Genomic DNA, 27,840 nt, shown 5'->3' on the forward strand with positions numbered 1-27,840 from the left:
GTTCCTGGGCTCATTGATTTCATATCTACTGAATGAGTGAGCGAATCTATACCTATGGCCTTTTCAGAACTCATTTATAATCCCCCACTAGAAAAATAAAATATGCAAGTCTTTCCTTTGCTACACCTTTGAATATTGCTCATGCTGACTAGGCTGCTTCATGATAAGAAATGGAACATAACCAAGAGCTCTGCTTAAATTTTCTGATTTATTCAAACACAGTGTAAAGTTTAGGTTCTACAATAAAAGACAAAGATTATGTACATTAAACTGTTTGAAAACAAAGGAATATTTATTTATTTTTTTGTATGTGGTGCTGAGGATAGAACCCAATGCCTCACACATGCGAGGCAAGCATTTTCCCATGGAGTTACAGCCCTAAGGAATAAAAAGGGAGAAGAAACATCCATATCTTAAAAGATATTTATGTATGTTTCTGTGACTCATTATGTGTATTGATAGTTAAATAAAAATTTCTTGTCTAGCATTTAAAAAAAGATAAATGTACTTTTTATAAAATGCATTCCTTTTGGGTTAAAAATGTGGGATTTCTAGGGAAGAATAGAGTTACTTTAGGCAGAGGGGAGTGAAAGGAAGGGAGGAGGTATGGAGGTAGGAAGGATAGTAGAATGAATCAGACATTATTACACCATGTGCATATGTAACTGTACAACTGATGGGATTTTACATCATGTATAACCAGAAGAATGGGAAATTATACTCCATTATATATGATGTATCAAAGTGCATTCTACTATCATGCATAACTACTTAAAACAAAGAAAATTTTTTTTAAATGTGGAATTTCATGGTTATAGATTTATATGGCCAGCTCTAGTACAGATCCAAATCCAGAAATTTAGGAAAAATCTGCATAGTTCATAGTTTGAATACAGAAACACCACTTTGATCCCTAACTCCATGACATGCACTGCAATCCCTCCATGATATTCCTTGGGTTCCCAGATCACCATATGAAGATTTCAACAGAGTTTTTTTTTTTTGGGAAAAAATCCAAAACGTTTAATACTAGTTGAAAAGCTCTGAATGACCCTCTCCTTACCCTGTGCCTCTTTTCTTTTGTACTCTTCCATGTCTGCTCTTTCAGATATCTTAATCTGTCACATTCCTTTCAACTCCAAGGTTACTCAAGACTTCCTGCACTTTTCTGTACACTTTTCTTGAAGTCTCACCTGCTTCTCAGATCTTGAGTCAAATTTTGTTACCTTAAGGATGCTTTTCTTTCTTCTAAGATAGGTGGATAGATTTTCAGGGCTCCATGTACTCTTCCTTTTTAGCATGTCTAAAAGTTTTCTATTCTTTGTTTTGATTATTTACTTATTTGATCCTTTGATTCTTACTGAACCATAAGCTCCATGGGATTAGCGACAGTCTGATTTGCTCACAATCACACCGTATTACGCAGCAGAGTGCTTCAGTCAGTAGTATTGGCTTCAGTAAATGAGTATAGTTACTTGTAATGTTCTCCCACACCCCAAATGTTAAGCCATGGAATTTAACAACACTGGTTTGGTACAAATTTCTTGTTTATTAGCACACACCTGCATAATAACATTTAAGATTCAGCTAAAGAATAGAGCAAGTTTCTTGTGATCCTCTTACATCTCCCAATGCTTTTAAGAAATGGTATATCATCAAGAACTTGTCAATTCTACTCTAAATATAATTCTTGCATCCAACCATCTCCATTGTTTTGGCTCTAGGTACAGACTATTATTTTCTTAGCAAAAGAAATATGAGGTTATTCCTCCTAGTGTTGACCATGGCTGTCCCACTATTACCATCATCCATTCTCTACATGAGGGTCAAAGTGAATTTTAAAAAATGTCTATTGGATCATGAACAATTCAGGTGCTTCCCATTTTGTGGATGATATCCAAGTTCTTTAACATAGTCTTGCAACATTAAGGCTTGGCCTCTATTGTTAGCCTAGAAACATACTACCATGCCCAGTCACATGGCTGCTCTTTCAGTTCCCTGAATAAGCTATGTTCTTTCTTAGCTCAGATGATTCATACACACTCTTTCTTACTCTCTAACCATTCTTCACTCAAATTTTAGTTCAAGTATTATTTCTCAGAGAATTTTCCTAGACCACTTCAATTTAAGTATTTTGAATTTTCTTTTTTTTTTTTTTTAATCTCTTTGTGGCACTTATCAAGCTTTAGTGTGTGTGTGTGTGTGTGTGTGTGTGTGTGTGTGTGTGTTTGCATGCACACATACACAAACATGTTAACTTGTTAACTTACTCATATAGGATCTGTGAAGGCAGGAATGGATTCTATCTTGTTCATCATTGTATTCCCAGGGGCCAGCATGGCGGTCGGCTCATAGTAGCTACTTAAATGTTTTTGGATGGATAAATAAATAAATGAATAGTCATTTTCTTCATTGTAATCACTTACCTTCAAGCCTGTGACACCAATTGTGCATATTTGTTTTGTGTGATGATTCCCCTGACATATGGTAATTTTATCTTCCAAGTAATTATGAATTTTTTTATCCATCTTTGTTTTCCTACCATTTAGTAAAGTACCTGAAACATAGTAGATGTATGATGATTAGTTAGTGAATGAACACATGAATATGATATTAATGTGAATTGTGAGTAGTTCAATATGTTCGGAGCATATGGCTTGCAAAAGGTAGATAATGTGGTGAGAAAATCAGTCTGAGTCTTTGAAAATTGACCATGATAAGCCTACAGTTTATACTGTGAATAATTGGAAAGTAGAAAACCCAGAGCAAAGGGAATTTGGCGTTATTGGGTAATGACACACAAGGTTAAAAAGTTTTTCTAGTTTTGGATATGTCAGTGTCATTGGCAATCTTTTCTACAATACTCCATGAATATACAGAAGATCATGGTTCTTGTTAGGGTTTGTATGTGAGGTGTCCCCCAAAAGTTCACATGTGAGACAATGTGAAAGGGTTCAGAGAGGAAATGATTAGGTTTTGAGAGCCTTAAACTAAACACTGACTTAATTCATGATGGGATTAGCTGAGTGGTGACTGGAGGCAGGTGGGGTATGGCTGGAGGAGGTGGGGCATTGGCAGTGTGACTTTGTGGTATGTATTTATATTTGGCCAGTGGAGTCTCTCTCTGCTTTCTGATCATCTTGTGAGCTGCTTCCCTTCACCACATTCTTCTACCATGATGTCCTGCCTCACCTCAATCCCTGAGGAATGGAGCCAGCTGTCTACGACCTCTGAAACCATGAGTACCCAAATAAACTTTTTTCTTTTACTGTTTGCTGGTCGGGTCTCTTTTTCACAGTGGCAAAAACACTGACTAAAACAGTTCTTTACTCTAATTCCTTAGCAGGGTTTTACCAAAGCTGAAGCCACCTCAGAGAAGAAAGTCTCAGGATGACTTTTTGCTTTGCCACAGACATCAGCTGATGGGAGCTGGGAGAGCACACATCATCTCTTGAAAAGCAACAGTTCCTCAGAAAACTTGGAATGAAACCACCATTTAACCAGATTATACCACTCCTCAGTATATAAGACTGAAAAGGACTTAAAATCAGCATATTACAGTGATACAGCCACATCAATATTTATAGCAGTTCAATTCACAATAGCTAAGCTGTAAAACCCTTCAACACAGGAATGGATAAAGAAAATGTGGTATATATACATAATGGAATATTACTCAGCCATAAAGAAGAATTAAATTATACCATTTGCTGCTAAATGAATGGAACTGGAGACTATCATGCTAAATGAAATAAGACAATTCTAAAAAAACAAACAAACAAAGGCCAAATGTTCTCTCTGATATGCAGAGATAACATGCAATAAGGAGGGGGGCAGACAGAAGAGGAATGAAGGAAAGGAGGGTGATGGAAATAGGAAAGACAGCAGAATGAACGGACATAACTCTCCTATGTTTATATTTGAATACGTGACCAGCGAAACTCCACATTATGTCCAGGAAGAGTGGGATCCTACATTATGCTTCATGTATGTATGATATGTAAAAATATATTTTACTGTTATGTATATCGAAACTGAACAAATTAAAAAAAAAAGAAAAGCAATAGCTGTAGATAGGCTTGGCTCATATGGGAAAGATAATTTCAAAGAGCTTTCTTTTTAGAAAACTCTATCATATATTACTTTATTTTATGCTTTATATTTTATTTTAATTTAGCATTGTCTGGATCCAACTCTATGGGCTACTACTGAAGGACCTCCAAAAAGGAGACCCCAACTCTATCCCTTGGATCGACGGCCACCCCAATCAACCACAGGAGGCGTCACTTGATGCAAACCACAAGAGGTGTTTATTCCAGCGCCCTGGGAACCGACTCGTGACTCACGCAGGAGTCCAAGGGTCGAGTCCCCAGCAGAAAATCTTACAAGTTTATAAAGGCAGAAAACCACACATCGGGAGGGGTCGCACATGAAAGGGAGAAAAAGGGAAAAAAAAGAAAAAAATGGGGGAGCAAAGCTGCCAGGAAATTCCAAAGGGGGTCTGAGTTGTCTGATAACATACAACATGTTTTACAATGTTTAACAACAGGGCTAGATTCTGGTCAATAGTTTCTGGTAATCCTACTGTTTGAGCACTATCTAGCTATCTGGCTCAATTTACTCTTTTACTCTCTGTTTGGGGCTATTTCTTGGAACAGCTTTAGGGGCTTTTTTCCCATTCCTGGGAGGGTGACCTTAGGGAGTTAAGACAATGGGAGGGAGACCTTAGGGAGTTGAGATAAAACAGCTAAAAAAAATGTTCATTTTTTAAAACAGCTTAAAAAAATGTTCATTCTTTCACTACAAACTGGATGGATGGACAATCTTGGGTTGGAAAACAGATTAGGGAGAGGGAGCTCTAAGGTCAAATCAGACTTGGTGAGCAAAACAATATGAGGGTCGAGGTGTGTATCTGGGGAAGTGCTTATTGCTATACCTCATTGAAGAAAAGAGGGAGGAACATAGGACCTCTAAACTGTATCAGAACTTTAAAAAAAGGAATAACTCTGAGTGAAGTAAAAAATATTAAGATCTGATCAAGGAATATTTGAAAATGCCATTTTCTACCCTCCTTTTAGCCCTCCCACACCTATTTAATTCCTCTCCATCCAGGCCTTAACCATTATGACTATTGCCATGCATCTTTTTTTTTTTTTAATCCTTTTCTCTAAATTTCTATTTTCTTAAAAAACTTAATATATTTTATTTATGGATTAAAAAAAAACTAAAACAGTACATAGAGTTCACATATACCTCACATCCAGTTTCATCCAATTTCTTTTATTACTTACATCTTATATTAGTGTATTTCTTATAATTAATAAACCAATATCAATACATTAATTTTAACTAAGTTAATGATTTATTAGTATTTTCTTAGTTTTTACTTACTGTTGTTTTTCCATTTCAGGATTCCATCCAGTATGTCTCATTATATGTAGTCATCATGTTTCATAAGGTTGTTCTTGACTTGTGGTGACTTCTGAGACATCCCTAGTTTTTGGTGACCTTTATAGCTTGGAGGAGTACTGATCAGGTATTTTGTAGCATGCTCTACTCTTGTAGCCTGTCTGGTGTTTCTCATGATAAGACTGGGGCTATAGCTTACTAGGAGATATCATTTTCACCACCTCACATCAAAGGACCTACTAACAACATGACTTATCCCTGTTGGCCTTGATCACCAGACTAAGGTAGTGTTGTCAGATTTCTTCACTGTAAAGTCATTCTTTTGCATCTTTTCTTACTCTCTATAAGGAAGCAACTATATATAGCTGTGACATGAGGTGTGGTAGTTAGGTTGCTTAGAGGCAGAGTAACTATATGAATCCTGAAAGAATGTGTATATTGTATCCCACATTTATGTATTTATTTATGTCAGTGTTGATTCTTAAATATTTATTTTATACTTTGGATTATAATAAATACTACCAAATTTGTAATATTGATCAAATTATTTTAGATTTAGCCATTGGGAGCTTCCAATTGGCTACTGTGCTCCTTTGATGTACTCCCTCAGTGTGTGGCATGTGTTGTGTATGTGATAGCTTCCTTTATAAACTGATGGTATAAGATGTTCCAGGTTCATCTTTCTATTTCTCACTCCAGTACTAGAATCAGCCATATCTCCAAGGATCTTGATTCCTTTATTAAAGAATGAAGAATAACATTGGAGACCAAGACCTGGATGTAGGTGTAGTCCTTGCTACTGGACTGTTTTTCTTTTAGGCTATCTCAGATGATAGAACCAAAAAAAATGTGTTTCTATTAATCCATTTATGTGTCTTTACACATAGATTTTTTTTTATGTAGCCATTTAAATCTATATTAAGTCAAACATAAGTTCCATACTGATCTCTCCTGTCTTATTCTGGCACCTTACCCTTGCTTATCTGTAACCTCATACTCCAACAGTAAGAAACTTTACTTAAATATTCCTTTCTAGTTTACATGCATGGCAGTATCAGAACTAAGGACCTTCAGCCCCATTGGGAAGAACATTATTAACTGCTGACAGTACTTATAAGCAGTTCCTTCTGCCTACAATCTTATAGATGCCCCTCCTTTATGAAGTTACTTAGGGCTCCACCCTAATTCCCTATCCTGTTCAGTGGGGTTGTTTCTCGGCTTTATAACATAACTAGATTCTCTTTCCACAGTTTTCATTTCTTCATAAGAGTCCCCTGATTTCTTAAAAGATTGATTAAAAATATTCACATAAATATTTGTGCTGTAATGTTCTTTGGATTTTGACAAATACAGATATCTTAATAATTTTCCTACCCTAAAAGTCCCCTGTGCTTTACCTATTTCAAGAACTGACCATTATATCTACATCCTCTTTTTCTTTATCCCCACACCCTTTACTCTCAGTTCCCATGTACTTTCAAAAGGCATGTTTCTTTACATCCTTTCTGGGGATTCCTTTCTTTTCTTCTGTTCTCTCTACCCTAAATTAACCATCTTCCTGGTGATTGGCAAGGTTGGTACAGAGATCTTGTAACACTGCTTCACTGATGTTTTAAAATGGACTTAATAATGGAAAAGACATCATGTTTGTCTAGCACTTCTTACGCAGCACCTTAGAGCCTTTTACCAATTAAACAAATCTCCGAAGCTAAAGGAAAGATATTTTTATTGTTGGTTTTGTTGAGACAGAAAACCTTTACCAAGGTCACAGAAAACTTCCCAAATAATAACCATGGGAAACTGTGTTTCATCTCCTTTTGCCATTTACTCAGGTAAGGTTGCTTCCCACATTAACAAATGAGGAAAAATTAATCATATTTCCTCATCTTCCTTCTTCCTATCCCTGGCAACCAGGTATATTTGGGAAGCAAGAACTTTGGACAGCACCCAGTTACGTTTGGAAATTTTTCGATGGCACAGTTTTAATCCAGTCTTGCTTCTGGTATTTGGGACACCAGACATTATAATCTCCATCTCTGTAGGGGAGCTAAGCACTCACACACTTTTTTCACCAATGCTGTCTGCCTATTTTTGCCCAAAGACATAATAACTATTTTAGGTAACTTCATACTGTGACAAGGCTTATGTTATGTTAAATGAAATGAAGACATTTTAGGCTGAATTAACAGATGATTTTTAAGGCAAGACACTTTTTGGAGAAAGTCTGAGTAATTTGGGTAGAGTTTAAAACTTCCTTTATAATATTGACTTTAGCATCTGAAGGAGAAGCTATTTTTTCCTCAGTTTACAGTCTTATTCTTTTTTTTAATTGGTTTACCAGTAATTTACACAGTGCTAATTATCTGAATGAAGTGTAGTTCCATAGATGTGAAGCTTTCTTTTCGAAGACAAAGAGTCAGTTTGGATAAATTATGATAAGCATTTGCGTTGACACATTTTTAAAGGTACAATCTCACTGATAGAAGGTGTAACTACAAGGTATATTCTGTATAATGAAAAATAAAATTAATATTTCATTAACATATGAAATATGTTTTAATAGCATTGGATTTCTCCTGGAAAGTTAAAAATTAAGAAGCATTGATACTTTGGAAAAATGAAATTTCTTAAAAGCTTTGCTGTTACACAGATTCACATATCATTCTTTTAAACAGAAGTAGAAAAAGAAATGTACCATGTCAAAATCTGTTTTAATCCATTTGTCTAACAATTAATCCCTGAATATTTCCTGATTCTCAATGACACCAGGATCCTACCAGGAATCACACTCCACACCTCTATACCAAATACGACATAATCTGCACTTAAATCTTAATCTATGCCTTGTTCTGTAGAGTTTGCCTCACTGTTTCTTGACTCATTACTACCCTACTGCCACCTCTCCCCACCTGTTTCTCTGAGGTCTTCATTTTGGGTATTGTGGCCTCACCTGTTTCCCTGGGGTCTTCATTTTGGGTATTGTGGCCCCACCTGTTTCCCTGGGGTCTTCATTTTGGGTATTGTGGCCTCACTTGTTTCCCTGGGGTCTTCATTTTGGTATTGTGGCCCCACCTGTTTCCCTGGGGTCTTCATTTTGGGTATTGTGGCCCCATTTGTTTCCCTGGGGTCTTCATTTTGGGTATTGTGGCCCCACCTGTTTCCCTGAGGTCTTCATTCTGGGTACTGTGAAACATTGCAAACTGCCTTCCTGACTGCTTTTTCTCCCTATCCCTGTGTATCTTACACAAGACTTGAAAGGACTCAGAAACCACTCCAGATGTGGGAACTCATGTAAGAGATTTTATTAAGTGGATAGGCAGAGTGTCTGCCTTCAGGGTGAGAGAGAGAAAATGAGAGAGAGAGAGGGAGAGAGAATGGTGGTGGAGTCATTCTTAAGTAGTGGAATTTCGTGGGCCAATAACAACAGACCAGTGGCTGGCGAGGAGGTTCGTGGGCTAACAATCTGAGTTGTAAAGTGGTGTGGGGGAGGCAGAATAATGGTGGCAACAAAATAGCAGATCCGATGCCAATAAGACTGACAAACTGATTAATATAAAGCATTGCTCAATCATAATTTCTCTACTCTATTGTTGTTTCCTTCATTGCTGCAGAATTTTATATGTATTCTCCTCTGTGATTGCTCAAATATTTTTTGACTTTGGACCTCAAGAACATTTTTAGCTCCAAGAAACGTTGCTGACATTGTCCTTCATTACACTCTACCCCAACTTTTATTTCTCTCCATTCTAGGGTCAACTAGATTGTCTTTGGTAACAAGTCCAGTGAGTTACTCTAAATAGGGAAGAGTGTTATTCCATAATTTCACAAAGTAAGGAAGAGAGTATACTCTGTGTCCTTCTCGTAAGAAAATACATATTCAAATGTGAAAACCTACAATGGCTTACAATAAATAAATTTCCTTAATTTTGACTAGCCTAAACTCACTGAAATAAAACACTGCTGTGCAAAAGTTGCCTTAACATGCTGGGCATTTGTCTTTTTGCCTGGCATGAACTCATTCCCATATGCAACTGGCAAAATCCTTTGCATCAAAGGCAAGAATTCAATATACATGCCTTGTATTAAATATTGTAATAACAGCAGTATGTCTTTCTTTAACTTTTGAAACACATTATCTTATTTATTCCTTATCACTTTGCAAGTTGGGAAGGGATTATCACCCTCATAGGTGAGAATTTTAACCAATGTAATTTTTTGTTCTGTGTCAAATACTGGACACTGGCATACTTAACTTTCCCAATATTTAGAATAAGCAAAAAATAACATAGCTGATTATTAATACATTAAATCTAGGAAGATGAAATAATATAGCATTTGTTTTCTTTATCAAGACTAATAGTTTGTTAATTTAAAATCTTTTCAGAACTTTCTCAGCACTGGGATAATCAATACAAAAGTATTACATCATAAATTCTGCCCCTTTTCAATCCTTGACAGTCCTGCTTGAAAAACCAGTCCAGGCCTAGTGAACTGTATGTCTCAGATCTGTATCCTACCAAGTCATTCTCATAATGTCAAGCAGATTAACTTTGTTTTAATTAGTAGGTTTACTGGTGGTCTTTGGGAAGAATAAGTGGTTGACAGAAATGAAAAACCTAAAAATTTGTCCATATTGCATGATTAGGAAGCAACAGGAAGAAGATTAATACCAAACTCTGAGATTTTTATCCAAAAAGTTTTTGCTTCAGAATTTTTTCACATTATATAATTTTCTGGAACAGTTATAAACATCACATAGCTATAAAAAGTAGTTTGAAATTAATCTTCCCAGAGCATATTTTCTTCTTATGTTTTATTTATTCATTAATTCAAACAAACAAGAAATGTTTCTTGAGTATCATGACCCACACAGTCAAACTCCTAGAAACTGGCAAAGGCAAAGGGAAATTAATAAAGACACAAATACCTATAAAGAGAAAGGTGGGACACTGATCTCTCATGGAGGAATAATGACCCAGAGCAAACTTAGCACATTTATTATATAGGGTCTGGCAATCAGGAAGTTAGTGCACATTGTTGTTTATGCACTAAAACGTGACGTAACTAGAAACATTTCTGTAACTATTCTATTCTTGCAGTGCTAAGAATATCCTGTTATTATCCTGCTGTACCCAAGAAGCCCATTGTCCAGAGTTTCTGCAAAGCAGGCAGGCTTGAAGTTTGTAGTGCTTGCAAGATATTGTGGTTATCTTGTTATGCTCAGAATTCTCTAGTCCTGGCAGCTGGTGTCTAGGCTCAAGGTCAGGACTATTATTTCTCTATACCTTTGCACAGAACTTCCTCAGGCAGGGCATTACCATAGCTCCTTGGCAATCTCATCCTGTACCTTTGCACAGAAAGTTCCCAGGGCAAAGTGCAGCCAGAACTCTGAGATAGTCAAAGACCATGATCCAAGTCACTGCTCTCCACTCCATAGTTCATACTATACACATATTATACAATTGTACAATGCCCAGTGTATAGTATGAACTACTTTAAAAGACATCGCATGGTAGTTGGAGTGGAGTAAAGATCAGACAGTGTTAGGGTCCCATTCCGACTAATCCCCGGAGAGTCAAAGTGAACACATGGTAATGCCAATCACACAACGAGGTTTTATTAAAGCAAGCTCGAGCCTGGACCGCAATCAGCCCCTCAGACCGATACAATGGCTGGGGGGAGGGAACAGCCCCGAGGGGCGAGAAAGCCCTCTATTTAAGAGATTTCCAAGCATTCACACACAAAGACCTGTACGTTATTGGTTAACATTTGAACAGCTAAACATTAGTCCTCCTCTAGTTGGGTCCTGCCAATTTATTTGATTCTCATTGGGTCCCGCCAGAACTGAACGGTCCTAGAAGAAGAAGGGTGGAGGGAAGGGGTGAACTGTGCAGGAGATGGGTCAGGTTTAGGCCCCCCGTCCTTGATAGATAAGGTTTCTAGGCAACTGCACATTCCTCAGACAAATATCTCTTAACAACCTCAGTAAGCACGGGGGCCCAGTGCGCTGTATTGGCTCTTGAGGGTGCAGTCGCAACTGTCTGCATACTGATGATTAAGACAGTTAGCTGCACAGATATCACCCTGTTCCCAACATTCCCCCCTTCAGTTGTTCATAATGAAGAATCATGCTCATTCAGGCATCGTGCATATTCATCTTCTGGGGCTGGTATTCTCTCATATTGTTGTCTCAGCACCATTAGTTGGACCATGCTTACATGTTCCTTAACAAAAACTATTAACTTACTTAAAATGCAGGGTACAAAGTTAAAATAAGCAAAAGCAGAGCTAAGGGGCCTACTAGGGTAGAGATTAGGGTAGCAAGCCAAGGGGACCTATTGAACCATGCTACAAATTAATTTTCTTGGGCCTCCCTCTCTCGCTTTCTCTTGGCGAGACCCTCTCTGACCTTAACCATGGATTCCCTCACTACTCCAGAATGATTAGCATAAAACCAACACTCTTCTCCCAGGGTTGCACATAGACCTCCTTGCTTACAGTCTTTAAAGGCAGGTAAATTTGGTAATCAATGAGCTTAGGAGATCCTTAACATTTTATTCTCCCAGGGGCAGTCTCCAACTTCCAGAGGCAGATGGGTTTCATGGCCTTCATTTCCTCGATTTGACCCAATCCCCCATTTCTACACTAATTGTCTGTCCCCAATTCTGGCTTCGTTCCCGCCCTCTAATTTTAGGAACTCCTTGCTGCTGTAGGGAAAGGGGGTGACAACCATTCTGGCTGCTTCGAGCTGGAAGGGGGCAGCGTGGGGCAAGCAGTTTGGAGTTCCCTTTTAAAAATCAGGTCAATCGAGGGGTCCAAGCTAGAAGTCTGGTTGGGGAGGAGCAGGTTGTAAAGTCATCTGGGGTGGGTGCTTCTATGAGAGAAGAACAAAAAGACATGAGTATTGAAATGAGATTGGTATGAAGTAAATGTTGCAGCATCTGGAACATGTCCCTGAGTATCATGAAAATGACAGAAGTTAATCTCTCACAAGGAGGTGGAAGAACTGAGAAATTGTTCCCATAACTAGGCCTAGCAAAGGCTGGAGAGGACAAGGCCTTTATTTGGGGACTTTAACATTGTCCAGTTTATCAGGAATGTAAACACAACATTTAACTCTTAATGCCATAGATGTCCCCATAAAATATAGTTAAGGCACTTAATGTCATCTGATTTTGTAAAATATTCCTTTATTGGTATAACCTGTGTTTAGTAGAGATCTCTATACGTCTGTTACTTAGGGATAGATAATCATACTAGCAAACATAGATTAAGTCTACCTGTGTAGCTTAGGAAGTTCTGCAGGCCTTGAACTGACTAAAAACTTCTGACTCTGGCAGTTTCTCTTGATAGTTATCAGGCACATTTGCTGAAGAATCTTTCTTTCATTTGTAGCTTCCAGTCTTTATTTTAGTGGGCTAGTACAAGTGTACATCTTAAGTTACATTTAACTATTATTTTTTTTAAATGCCCAAGAATGGCTATATTTTGGTTTTAACTGTTTTGCTGGGTGTCTAAAATCAAGCTTGTCAAATTGACCTGGTTCCTGTCTTGTTAAAGAGTCAGCTGAGTTCCCACAGGTGTCACTCATAGAGAAGAACTTAAGAGTGGCTTCTTAGCTCCACTAGTGCCATTAGTTAGGCAGGGTCTCCTTGATGAGGTGGCTTCCTTTGGAAGCATCAAGGATGTCTCCCTTTTTTCCATGACCCTCCTCTGCAGCAGATGCACTGAGTGATTTTTCATCCTCTAGTCTCAACAATCTCCTTGACCAGGAGGTTGTGTGACCCAGAATTGCAGCACTTCTTAGAGAAGTCCCCTTATTCCCTGGGTTCAGGCTGACTTTGAGGGCAAGATACTGTTTTTTTTTTTTTTTTTTTTTTTTTCTTGGCCTCTGTATTTGATTCCAATTTCTAAGTTTGATCTTAATCATCCAGCAAGCTAGTCTCACCAGTCATAAAGTAAGAGTACTGGGCTTTAACTTTAATGTCCATAACTTTACAGTTATTTACCCTTTTATCTAACTGGAGTCTGCATTAGTACTGGAAGTTACCACTATCTGTTCTAGAAGTGATGGCTTATTATCACAAGTTACCTAGGTTGTGTGTTCTGGAAGCAGCTACTTCGGCAAACAGTAACAGGCAACAGTTTTACAAAATGAAATTAGCAGGAGTAAAAACATATTTAACATATTTGTATAATAGCTCTCTTGAATTTTGGCTGAGTTCTACATTATATACCCTGTTTGAGATCACAGTAATCTTTACAACAAACATCAAACTTTTGGATACAACTTTAATGAGTAAAAGTCTGGCTTACTTTGGAGCCATTCTAAAATGCAGCAGGGTGAGGCAGAGCCTTATCTCCGGTAAGGCAGGGCTCTTCACAAATCTTAAGTAAAGCGTTCTAATCCTGAAGCTAATTTTTACACTTTTTGCCATGACCAGCATGACCAAATTTTCAAGTTCAGTGAGGGGCAAAGGAGTATTAGAAAACAAAGGTTTATAAACACAGAGTTTGAAGATTAAGCTGAGATCAGATGGAGCTCTGTTCTCTGATGGAGATGCAGATCTAAAGAGTTATGTTAGCAATCTTTATACAGGTCTTATTATTAGGTTAAAGACTATGTAAGCATTATTCTTTGTTTTCAGGAGAGTTACAGAGACTAGAACATCTACATAGCTTTTTCTACAACTGCAAAGTGCAATGTTAGGAACTCTGTGTAGCTCTCAAAGAAGTCCACTGTCCAAAGTTACTGTAAGGTGGGCAGGAACTAGAGAAGGGAGCTGATGAAACACTGATTATCTAGCAAAACAATTTTTTTCTGCCCAAGAGTTGTGTGCCTGAGATCAATGTAAGAGCTGATAGGACTCCTGTACAGAGCCTCCCCGGGGAGGGTACTGCCACAGCAGCCAGGCATCTTGTGCCCCTGCTCAGGAACACTTCCAGGCACCAGGCATGCTACAGTCATGTGGCCAGAGACCCCAATCTCAGTCATTGTTGTCTCATTTTTGCTATTGCGCATTACACTCTTTATTAAATGTCATTTTAAGAAGTTTACATATATTGATTCCTGAATCTATATGAACATTAGTTAACACAGTCTAACATTATATCCAAAACAGGAATCAATCAAAGAAAGGCTGAGAGAGCTTTTAAGTTTTCTTTTGTGTAGCGCAATGCTTTCACCTTCTACTATATGAACCTTTAAACAAATCAGGCTGTCACTAACTCATAGAAATATATTTACATTTAAATTTTTATCTCAGTGAAATAAGTAACCAATTTTACATATATCTTATTGATAATAGGTCCCATAATAGAACATTAAATGATAGAAATAAATCCCCAATAAAATGTACTCTTTAAGTTTAAAATTACCATTACAGACAAGTTTATTCTGGAGAATAGCAGCTTGATAAATTTCCTGCTTTAAAGATGTATATCTGGAAAATATGAACACATTTAATATACAAAGAGTGACCATTTTACAATTACCTTGATACCTTTATATTAACCAAATTTAGTTTTGAAAGAAAAATTTAGACTCTAATGTAGTACAATACTTTAACAGTTGTTTAACCATAATTGTATAAACGTCAGTTTTCAAGACTAATTGTCCTAAAGAATGAAACTTAACAGATATAATGTTAAGAGTAAATTAGTATCTTTAAGAAATCCTTGTCAAGTTAACATATAAATTAAACTTCGGTTTATATCAGTACAGTAGTATTTGACTTTAAAAAAAAAAAACCTTAAACAGCTTTAACTGATTGTCTCACATACTTGTAACCAGCTTAGTTATAGGCAAACTTGTTGACATTTGCTCTTTACTTACACAGACTTTCTTAGCACTTAGACCCTCATATATTTCATCATATAAACACTTTCTTATCCAGAAAGATTTTGTTCTACACTAAATATAGTTCCATTTCTAGAGCCTTTTATTTTCTTTTTCCTATCTGTTGACCCCTTTTTGTTCACATTCTGAAACAACTCTTATGAAATTTCTGAATTTAGGTAAATTACTCCATTTTAACAAGATAAAATACTTTGTTGTTTATAGTACTCTAACTGAAACACAGTGAGAGGGGAGATGGTAACTCTAAATCCAAATCTAAGAGCTCCTTGGAGCTTTGCAGAACTGGAGGGGGAGCAGGGGGAAGTGGGAAGGGAGCAGATGGAATGCTCACCCTCTGGGTTGGGGTTTTACCTGTTAGGGCATAACTCTTAATAACCTTGTTTTTAGTAATGATACAAAGCAATTTTAAACTCTTTTTAATTTACCAACCTATGAAAACACCAATAATGTTTAAGTATGTTACTCCATGGAATTTAAGGACTTAAGAGTACTTAATGTTATTTAACAATTAGCATTTCAACTTTGCAAATTAATCAGATGTCGCTAACAAACACATTTGAGTAGTCCCATACATGTTAAATTTAATTTACTTATTTTGAAAAAAACAAGATATCAAACAAGTGTCCTGAACAGTATTTGCTGTCTCTTTCCTGTTGAAGAAAAGTCCTAGAAACAATTGATATTAGACATTGTTTAACATCAACATTTCATTAGTTTGACCACCTAGAGACTTGCGAATTATTTCTAAAGACATTTTACTTTTATTAGTTTACCCAATTTAAATTGAACCCTTTTAAATCACGTGAATAAAAGTATTTGGATCCATTTTTAAAGTTTCAATTTTATGCGCGCTTATTATTTATGTCAATTTTGTCTAGGTACATACATAGACAATACGACCTTAAACAATAACATATACACATAACACAAAAGCAAAGGCCTTGTAATGTTTATCTCCATTGCAATGTAACAGATGTTTAAAATTAACTCTAGAGTTGGATAAAAATAGAACTGATCAAAAAAAAATCATTAACCTAGGTATGTAGGATCAAAATTATGAGCTCAAAAATACTGCATTAAAGAAAAACAAACAAAACAAGAATCCTAGAAAATGAGTTAGTTCTGTGTAGCAGCCCAGGAGTTTAAAACGCACCTCTTTTTTTTTTTTTTTCCTTTCCCCTCAGGTTACTCCCCCCTCTCCCACTGAAACTGCTACAGTTCACATTCCAATGCAGGCTTCAGCAAGGCCAGGCAGGGGGGAGAGAGGGATTGCCCAGGACTTTTTAACCCTTTTTTTCCTGGTTGAGAAATCAGGTTAGGTTTGAATGCAGAAAATCACAAAACATTATTTCCCACTACTTTTGAGGAATGGAGCTGCTGAGCTCTCTGCCTAGGGGGATTGGAGTAAACAAATCTCTTAGGAACAAGGAGAAGGACTGTAAAGTACCCTGCAATGAGTGTCCCTAAGCCTAAGAATAGGGGACCTGAGGGAGGACAAAGGGAGCCTATCTCAGACAAAGAGGTGTTTAGGATCCATATATTTTGGTGCTTCCAGGGGAACTTCTGTGAGTCATTACATCACAGCCATGTGTCCTGCACTATGTCTCCGGTAAAAATTTCCACAGAAGGAGACCTGGGATGGGGCATGTAACTGAAGCCAGCTCTCGTGCCTTTTCTTGAAGGGTCTCATGGGAGGGGTTGATTTTAAATGCCTCCCTCTTGCAGCTTAAAGAGAACACAGTGAGCACATCTAAGCACAAGAACAGTAAGAGGGAGACTCTAGATAGACTAGTGACGGCTAACTATTCGAACAAAGGGAACCTGGGCATTTCCATACTAATTGTCCCAGGTCTTAATCCTACAGTTTGAACTCCTATGTCTGACTGGCAAGGGAAGGGGAGCATCCAGGAGGGAGTGGGTGTGCGGGAGTGTTGTGTAGCCCATTTTACCCTCCAAAAGTGAAGAGACAGAAAGCTGCACCTCAAACAAATGTGGGGTGCAGGGAGAGAGAAGCTTACTTACCTCGCTCGGCGTAGATCTTGGTGAAGATTGGCTACTCTGCGGAGCAGACTGTAGCAAACTCACCCTGCTTTAGGTGGTCCACACCAAAGTTCCATTCTCTGGCCCAGACCTCTGAGAAGTGACTCAGGAGGAAAGTCTTAGGAGTCACCTGAGCCTGTCCCATAATAATGAGGAGAAAAGGACCAAGCAGACCAAAAAGAACAAAGGAGGCAATACACGCAGTAAAACAAATTTTCACAGGACTCTCCAACATCCACCAGCCGGTCAGCCACACACTCTCACAGGCGCAATGCCCTTCTCATTCACACTACCAAATCAGACCAAGGATCCTTACCAAACAGCCACCCAACCAGCGTCCACTGGGGACATCGGCGTGACTCCTGATCGTCGGGGACGTCTCCCACGACTTTCGACAGTGGAACCTCCAGGGTAACTCGCAAACCTTTCCTTCCACCAAACGAGAATTCTCACCCAAACTCTAACCAGGACTTACGTCCTACCAGGAGGTGGCCAATCCTCCTTCCACAGCAAATTTCCTTAGAAACCTCGGTACCATGGGCAGTTTGTCTCTCCTGGGCGGGAGTCAGATGAATTTATCCCGGACGAGCCCCCAAATGTTAGGGTCCCATTCCGACTAATCCCTGGAGAGTCAAAGTGAACACACGGTAATGCAAATCACACAACGAGGTTTTATTAAAGCAAGCTCGAGCCTGGACCGCAACCAGCCCCTCAGACCGATACAATGGCTGGGGGGAGGGAACAGCACCGAGGGGCGAGAAAGCCCTCTATTTAAGAGATTTCCAAGCATTCACACACAAAGACCTGTATGTTATTAACATTTGAACAGCTAAACATTAGTCCTCCTCTGGTTGGGTCCTGCCAATTTATTTGATTCTCATTGGGTCCCACCAGAACTGAATGGCCCTAGAAGAAGAAGGGTGGAGGGAAGGGGTGAACTGTGCAGGAGATGGGTCAGGTTTAGGCCCCCCGTCCTTGATAGATAAGGTTTCTAGGCAACTGCACATTCCTCAGACAAATATCTCTTAACAACCTCAGTAAGCACGGGGGCCCAGCAGTCCTGTTTGCGCTGTATTGGCTCTTGAGGGTGCAGTCACAACTGCCTGCATCCTGGTGATTAAGACAGTTAGCTGCACAGATATCACCCTGTTCCCAACAACAGGAAATAAGTAATAGTGGAAGTGAAAATTGACAGAAGAATTGTCATTTCATCTGTAGTTCTCAGAGAGGACCCATCTGAGAGGGTAGCATGAGATAGGATCTCAAGGAATTGAGTGAAAGAGCAATTCAGATATAAGAAATCATGATACTATGTGTATTTTTGTCCTAATGCTGGGACTGAACCCAAGGCCTTGTGCATGCAAGGCAAGTGCTCTCTCTACCTTTGAAATACATCCTCAGTTCCTTATGTTTAAATAATACTACAGTGATTGAAGAATCATTTTCTCGAATGAAATATCTGTGGATTGTTTAAAGTGGTTTAAGGTATATATGACTGTGTCACTGGCATACACCACTCACTCTACATTCTGGTGCTTTGATTGTAAAATATCTCCTGCTTACTCTTGCATACCTAAGTCATCTTAATTCCTGATGGGTGACATTTTCATCTGATTAATTTTTTGATGATTCTTATGTGAATTTCTTGTGTAATATGAAGTGCTTCTAAAAATTCACTTTATTTCTGAAAGCCTGATGAATTCTAGCATTTATTTCCAAAGCCATAAAGGTCAACTGGAGGGAGTGAAAACAAAACAAGATATATTAAACCATTCACTTGATTCATATATTGTGGAATAATTTCTTCTAGATGATTAAATATAGAGGAATTTCAATCACTATGGAAAGACTGAGAAGTCCTGATAAGTAAAATCTTTAAATTTTTTGCAATTCAATCAAAACATATTCTTTTCTTTAGAATAATTTATCCCAGTATTTCTGAAGCTTTTTAATGAGGTTAGATACATAAAAGCCTTTTGTAAAAAATATTGTCTTGAGTGCTCAAATATAGAAAATACTGAAAACTGAAGTAGAAGCTTTCAGTATTTAATGTCCTTAGGAATGTCACTTTCCCCAAACCTGGAACTTAATCCACTTAGTTCAACCTATTTTTTCATGCTGGAATTGAAGAGATGAATAACCATGTCACATTGTATTTTCCGAGTAAGACAAGACCTTTTGGTCCTGGCCCTCTACAGCATCGCCTCTGTCACTCTCAACACGAACATTTACATTTACTTCCGAGCAAAGTTTGAGTACTTGAGAGGTGCTTGCTCACCTTTGCTGTCCCTCACCTTTGCTGTTTTCCTTTATTTCTTCTTCCACTTGCTGTGGATCTCTCCTTTTCTTGATATAGCCCTATGTTGAAGATTTTCAAATTTCTACTTGATGCTCCTCTGTCTTCACTGTGTACTCTCTCCTTTTCAGATCTCTTATGTGGTGTGGTTTGGTGGGCTGTGTATGTAGCTCAGTAGCAGATTACTTGCCTAGTATTTGTAAGGCTCTGGGTTTGATCCCCAGTCTGAAAAAAAAAAATCAACAGAAAATAAAACTAAAACATCTTTTGTGGTTTTAATTTTTATCTCTATGCAGATGACCTGCAAACTACATCTGCTACTCAGTGCTTTTCCTAAGCTGCAGATCATGTTCTAGTGCTCATAAATATGTCCCAAAGGCATAGAGCATTTCAGTTCAACATATTCAACATGATACCAATGCATTTTTTTAGTACAAATGTGTTCTTCATAGTATCTTTTGAACATCTTGTCATTATTATTTAACTGTACAAGACAAATTTATTCATTCACTATCAATAATATACATAATTCTAGGCATCAGATATACAACAACAGATAAAACAAGCTCTTTGTTCCACATGAAACTGACATTTGATTTGGGGAGGCAACAACTGATAAATAAATGCTTTTTGACAAACAGTGGTAAATGCTAGGAAGAATAGATTAGTTTAGAGAAAATATGGAGGCTTTTTGGTTAGTGCCAGGACTCAGTGGGGATGTTGTAATTGGATTATTGGGGAATACCAAGGAGGCCAGTAAGGTTGGCATAGAGTAATGGAGTGGATACTAGGGGTTAAGAACTGAAACAGAGCCTGGGAAAAGGTCAGAGATAGCTTTGAGGCCAAGGAGGGTCAAAACACTTACACTAAGTAAGTATAAAATTATTGGAGGGTTTTGGAAATGTAAGGTACATAAATTATATGGTCTTCATTGATACTCTTTTGAAGTTGATTTTAAGGGGGTAAGAGTAGAATTCATGAGATCATATACAGGCTAAAGAAATATGGTATGATCCAGGGAGCCTCTCTTCACCTGTGTCCTGCCTATCTCTCTCCTCATCACTTTCCCCTCAGTTGGGTTGCCCACCACTGACCTTTCTTCAGGTCGAGGCAAATATGATGCTCCACACTTTCTCTGGGCTTTTCTATGTAACACCCTCTGCCTGGCACCCTCCTCTCTATCACTGCCTCTGTTGTCTTCTCTCAGTGTATCCTCACTTTTTAATGTTCATTCAAATGCTGTGTCTGTCCTAATCCAGTGGATTCCATCAGGTTTTATGTTGTGTTTCCACAATATTACAGTATTTCATACACTTTTTTCGTCATGTTTATCTCACACACTGTGCGTGTGTGTGTGTGTGTGTGTGTGTGTGTGTGTGTGTGTGTATGCATGTAGGCAATTGTTTGAGTAGCATTCCTGGTAGATTGTAAACCCACTAAAGGCAGGGACCTTGTCAGTCTTTCTATGTTCAAAATATTAGATTTTTTTCTCTGATGATTTTTATATCCCTTATTATCATTATACATTTCAATCATGAAGACATGTTTGCACTGCTATAAACAAAATGATGTACTAAAATCCATGAAAATTCTCAACTTTTGATTAGAAAATAATAATTTGAAGCTATGGTGAGAAACATTCTTTAGTTGCAACTTCATTTATTCAAGAACCAGAGCACTCTACCACTGAGCTACATCTTTAACCCAAGAATTTTTGGTTAAATAAAGATATTTTGGTTCTCCATCCACCTGATTCCTTTGTTTATTACACAGTACACCTTATTTTGGTTAAAAAAAAAAAAAACTTACTTAATGTGTCTTCTAAACTCCAACAGTACTTAAGTAAACACATCACTTTTTATAATTGATACTCACATGAAATTTCTTTATATTTTTTCAGTCAATGCTAAGTACAGAAATTTCTGATATTCCAACCAATTAACATTAGAATCTAATATGTTTAATGAATTTCTATATCTGTCATAGCAACTTCATATGACTACCATATATTAAATGCGCCCTGAGATTAAATATATGGAGTGATATCATTTGAAAAGAAAATCCACCAGAAGGTGGTATAATTTTTTTTCCGAGACCAATTCCCAACAAATTATAAACTCTGGTCTATGAGATTTAAATATTAGCATTAAAACATCCTTTAGACTAAATACGTTGGAAGATAACATGTAAAAGTGCTTGTTTTAGAAGCACTTATATAGTTAGAGTAGAAACACTCATGTATTTTTATTTTTTAATTCTCTTCATTTAAAAGATAGTGAGAATTTATTTTTAAATTCCCCTTGTTTTTCACCAGAGTATATAACGTGACCTTACTCATAATCAAGATATTAATACTAGAAATACTAGATTAATAAATGAAAATAAATATAAATAAAAAATATGGGACATGTACCATCTCTTACAATACTACTTTGATGAAGAAGACAATTTTCATAAAAAGGTAAAGGGCAAAATAAGCTTAAACTGAATTTTTAAATGGAGAATAGGGTTTTGGAGGAAGAAAGAAATTGCAATGATTATCAAGGAAAGAGGAGGCAGGACCTGTGACAGTGTGTTAGGAGTGGTGGCTGAATGATGGGTCTTGAACCGTCCTATGGCAGAGGCGATGCCACTCTTGGAAACTCTCAGTTTGAAGGTGCCTGTTGAGACCGCCCAGTTGCTGTGATGACACCTTGTTCAATAGGAGGTTCTGTGCCAGTGACAGAGCTAGTCAGTTATTGCCCTTGAGATTCAGATGCCAGTTGCTCAGGGGTAGAATGTTGTGGGCACTAGCTGATAACCATAATTGGGGTGCTCATATTTATGACTTTGGTTCTGCTTGCTTTGAAGAAACTTTCTCACAATAATCCTTTTAATGATAAAACCTATATAATAAAAGTGCTGAGCTGGTTAATGATCACTCTTTTCATATCAAGGTTTAGTGAACCACTGAGACCCAGCTTTTTCTCTATTTGTGTGTCTGTTTGTCTTTTTCCCATGCCCTCACTGCCTCGTCCGGTAACCTGAATTAATGGCTAGGCAGGTCACCACAACAGTGAGATTCGGAAATCCGAAGAGAGTAAGAGAAGGGACTAAACTTCCTCTCCATGCTGTGTGTGGGGGTGCATGTGTGTGAAGTTTTGTTCCCCAGATACTGGACACATCTTTTGATCTGAAAATAACACGTTAATACACAAGACAACCTTATATTTTTATCTACAATTGCCACAGTGCCATCAAAACTCTTTAAAGTCTTGAGTATGAAATTTCCACTGCACCTGTACATTTGTTTCTATAACGTTGGATAAACCTTACTTGATAAGGAATACCTGTCATCTTTTGTATTGCCATTTTGGAATTTGCTTGTCTTTATTGCTATTCCTCAAGTTCTCTTTGAAGACATCCCCCATACCTCAACCAATGGGAATACTTCTCTGTTGACTTCAATTTAACTTCTTATTCATGTCAAATACATATTTGGCGTCATATTCAATATTTTTGTTTTAGGTCCTTTTTCTCTTAAGTATTTGAATTATCTCCATGGGTCATGGGTCAGAAATCCTGGGCCAGGCCTCTTACTTTTTGCATCCCTGAAAGACCCTGAAATTATGGATTCTCAGAACATGCACATTGAAGGAATCTTGAAATAAAATGATCTGGGAAGCTTTGAGATTCATTGACTGAGTTTATTCCACTGCTGACTACGTTCCAGCATAGCCTGCTCAGTGATGTGTGCTGAACTGTTCTGTATGTGCTCTCTGTTCAGTTTCTTGGGGAGTATGTAGCAGTTATTAACTCATTTATTGAAGAAATCTCACAGGCTTCCAGGAGTAGCACAGGATTACAATGTCTTAAGGCTTCTCTTTCTTTAGTATGTTGCAGATTCTAATTGTATTGTTGTGTCTCAGTCTAATTTCTGTGATGCTTATTCTTGAGGTCACATGTGAATGAATAAGTTTAGACATAGTGGAGAAGATGGTGCAATCCAGTGGGGCAGAAGATACTGGAATCATGTTATGAAATTGACCTTTAAGTCTTCTTTCAGAATTTTGTGTAAAGAAAATTGATTAAGGTGGTTTCATAATAAGTTGAGTCCCATGAATTATTTGTTGAATCTTTTCTAAAGGATTAATTTTGGATGATATATGTTGATATAGAATTTTTACTTTGTATGGTTGAAAATACACTTGATATTATACCCAAACAGTTACAAGAATACATTAAAGTATGCTCAATGGATCCTTAGTAAAAAGGAAGTTATTGAGACTCTGAATAGAAAACAAAACACACAAAACACCCCAAAGAACAACCATAACAAAACTAAAACTAACCAGAGTTCAGGAAACAATACAGATTAGTAAGAGTACATGTAAATATGTATATCTACACATGCCTCATATCCTAGAAGAAATTTTTAGTAGCGAAGCTCAGTTGGAATACTCAGTAGAATACTAACTAGAATTAAATCCATCCTCTTAGTTCGAGCAAGTAGCTTTCTGATTAATGTAGACCTATTTTATTACTGTCTGACTTATTAATATCTTTCCCTGGTAGTAATGCAGTTTTTCCACGGGGAGAAGGTGATATAGTCCAACTATGTATGAATCTGTTGTAGAAAGGGGTGGAAACTGGAGGTGCCAAAGCATGTGTGCCAAGAGTGCTAGTTTTTATACACATACTTACAAGAAATATTACTACTCCAGCAGTAATATATCATATATTCAGTACTTGCTATATGCCAGGCACTCTGCTAAATACCACATACACTATAGTTTTTAATTCTTATAATAACACAGGAAAGGTATTATCATATCTATTTTACAAATGGTTGGAATGAACTACAAAGATTAAATCATATGCTCATTATTACTTAGCTTGAAAATTGTAGAATTAGTAGAACCCACTTCTGCTTGATTCTAAAGTCTCTATACCTAATTAGCTTTAGAACAGTTCAAATATTTAAGAAATAAATTTATCTGTATAGCATCAGAATGATACTGGAAATGTGCCCAGAGACTCTGCAAATAAATTGTTTTATAATATTCTAATAGCAATCAGGATTGTGATTAAGGACACCTGGGAATTCCACCCACATGTTTGTGGGTAAAAATGTCTGAAGACATAATTATTCTTTCAAAAATAATCAGTAGAAAATAAAATAAAATAAATGAATACAAATGTTATGAAAACATTCTTAAATATTAAAAGAAAATACTGAGCTCAAATTGTTTGGAAAATGTAAAGAAGTTTTACTTTTTCCACTTGAGTCATCATTGGGTGATGATGACTCAAGGCTTCTCTAGGGTTCGCAGAACCTCAAATAGAGCAAAGCGTCTAGGCCAGTAGGTTGAAGCAACCCCCATGAGAAGACCCACAGTGGAGTGCTCTTACCATTCTTGACAACAAGCCTCTCCCAGAGGTAATGACCTAGGGAAAATGGGCCTTGCATCCTGTGCCAGCTGACCAGTTGTCACCCATTTTCTTGAAGACTCTACTGTTGACATTCCAGGAAATAACTCCCCAGGAATTCACTTGAAAGAGCTTATTCATACACAGCAAGGCTTGATTCAGATTCTTCTCAGAGACCATGGCGCCCTCTATGGCATCTAGGTTATGAACTCAACACAAATAGCATGTGAACCTCTTGAAGATGGTGCAGCTGCTGTGCATATTTTGTACTTTCAGGAAATATTCCGACTTTGCTTTTGCTAGCTCACAAGTGTCCCTGGCCCTCCAGGCATGAAATTGAAATATAAGCTATGGAAGGAGATATAGGAAGCCATAGTTTTGCAGGCAAACACATTGCATGGGTTTACTGCCTGGTAAATATGTTAGTATTCTGAAGGTAAGCTCAATCAACCTTCCAGTCTGGATTTAGAATAAGAATTCTCCATTAGCCAAGCATGCAGAGGTCTAAATGGAGCTCCTAACTTATTGATATTTCAAATAGGTTGCTTAGCTAACTAAGATTCTTAAATATTTATTGAGACAAGTGCTATTGCAAAAATTTTTCTAGCTGGTTGCATATCTTGAACACATTCATTTTGCCAATGAAAATTGTTACTAATTTACCTTGTGCTAATTAATGGATATTCTGGGGGTGTATTTGGATAAATCTGAAACACTTCTACAGCTACCCTTGAGAATAAATTCTGAGTGAGGGTACTTGTGAAGATAAGTAACCCTTTATAGTCCTCGCCCCAGTGTAATTTATTGACCACACTTAAGAATTTTAAATTAAATACCAGGTTGACAATATTACGTTGGGTCTATGACACACAAGGGAAATCCAACCAAATTAACAAAGTGTATTGTGAGCTCGGGCATTGATCCTATAGCGTTCTCAGTTCTCCTGATCCTGACTAATGTCTTTCCCTACGTGCTTAAGTACTGAAATAGTTGCAGATCTAGTGACCTCATTGACACTCTTTAAGTTCATGCTCTGACTCCTATTACCCCTCTGAAACTGATCTTATCAAGGTCAATAAGGACCACTACATCGTTAAACCTATTGACCAATTCTCGGCTTTCATATTAACCTATCAGTTGTACCTGACACGACAAAATTTTGCTAATAATCATGTACCAGGAGCAGGATGTGTCATATTCTCTTTGAAGTCTTTCCCGGCTATTCCATCTACAATAGATCCCACCATTATTACTTTCCTTCCAGTACTTTTAAAAAATTATTTATTTATTTTTTACAGACTGCATTTTGATTCATTGTATCAAATGGGGTACTTAATTTTGTTTCTATGGTTGTGCACAATGTAGATTCACACCATTCACGTAATCATACATGTACATTGGATAATGATGCCTGTCTCATTCCGCCATTTTTCATACCCCTCCCTCTCATTTCCCTCTATGTAATCTAAAGTTCCTTCATTTTTCTCTCACTCCCCACTCCTTCAACCTCCATTATATATCATCAACCACTTATCAGGGAAAACATTTGGCCTTTGGTTTTTTGGGATTGACTTATTTCACTTAGCATGATATTCTCCAATTCCATCCATTTATTTGCAAATGCCATAATATTATTCTTCTTTATAGCTGAATAATATTCCATTGTGTATATTTACCACAGTTTCTTTCTTTATCCATTCATCTGTTGAAGGGCATCTAGTTTGGTTCCACAATCTAGCTATTATGAACTGAGCTGCTATAACCATATATGGTGAAATGAAATTAAACTTCTATCTCTCACCCTGCACAAAACTCAACTCATAATGAATGAAGGACTTTAGGAATTAGACCATAGACCCTGCATCAAATAGAAGACAAAGTAGGCCCGAATCTTCATCATGTTGACTTAGGATCAGACTTCCTTAACAAGACTCCCAAAGCAGAAGAAATCAAAGCAAGAATCAATAAATGACTCAAACTAAAAAGCTTTTTCTCAGCAAAGGATTCAAACAATAATGTGAAAAGAGAGCCTACAGAGTGGTAGAAAATCTTTTCCACACATGCTTCAGATAGAGCACTAATCTCCAAAATTTATAAAGAATTTACAGAACTTTACACCAAAAATACAAAGAACCCAATCAATAAATGGGCCAAGAAACTGGACTAATACTTTACAGAAGAAGACATACAGGTGATTAATAAATATATGAAAAAGTGTTCAACATTTCTAGTAATTAGAGAAATGCAAATTAAAACAACTCTAAGATTTCATCTTACTCCAATTAGAGTGGCTATTATCAAGAACACAAACAATAACAGATGTTGGCATGGATGTGGGGAAAAAGGCACACTATTACATTGCTGGTGGAGTTGCAATTGGTGCAGCCACTCTAGAAAGCAGTGTGGAGAATCCTCAGAAAACTTGGGATGAACTCAACATTTGACCCAGCTATCCCACTCCTCAGCCTATATTCAAAGGACTTAAAATTAGCATACTACAGTAACGCAGCCACATCAATGTTTATAGCAGCTCCTTCCATTACTCTTGCTGCTTCTTCTTAGCAGTTATGCCCATCTAGTGTAACACATATTGTACTTATCGAGCCTGTTTAATTTCTCCCTCCTCCTAACTAGTGCATAAACTCCATGAGTGAAGCAATTTCTGTTCATTTTTTTTCCCATTGTAGCCCTAGTACCTAGAACAATGTCTGATGCAGAGGAAGTGAACAGTATGTTCTGGTAAACGGAATTAAAATTTAACTTGTGGGTTCCAAAAGCAACATGACTTTGTAGAAAGAAATTTCACAATGTATCTGTAAAGAGTTAT

General features: G+C 37.4%; 2 long non-coding RNA genes across 2 annotated transcripts in view; one reads left to right on the plus strand and one right to left on the minus strand.

Annotated features, from left to right (window-relative positions):
* The window catches only part of LOC306668567, a 135,428-nt gene extending 120,597 nt beyond the window's left edge, over nucleotides 1-14,831 (plus strand). Inside the window, exon 2 of the long non-coding RNA XR_013765904.1 lies at nucleotides 14,501-14,831. This is a non-coding gene — a long non-coding RNA (uncharacterized lncRNA). The remainder of the gene's footprint in view (nucleotides 1-14,500) is intronic.
* LOC306668565 overlaps nucleotides 1-16,125 on the minus strand; it is a 133,953-nt gene extending 117,828 nt beyond the window's left edge. Inside the window, exon 1 of the long non-coding RNA XR_013765902.1 lies at nucleotides 15,645-16,125. This is a non-coding gene — a long non-coding RNA (uncharacterized lncRNA). The remainder of the gene's footprint in view (nucleotides 1-15,644) is intronic.
* Nucleotides 16,126-27,840: the final 11,715 nt, after the last annotated feature.

This window comes from Sciurus vulgaris (genome assembly GCF_902686455.1).
Source record: "Sciurus vulgaris genome assembly, chromosome: 8".
Classification (NCBI taxonomy): domain Eukaryota; kingdom Metazoa; phylum Chordata; class Mammalia; order Rodentia; family Sciuridae; genus Sciurus; species Sciurus vulgaris.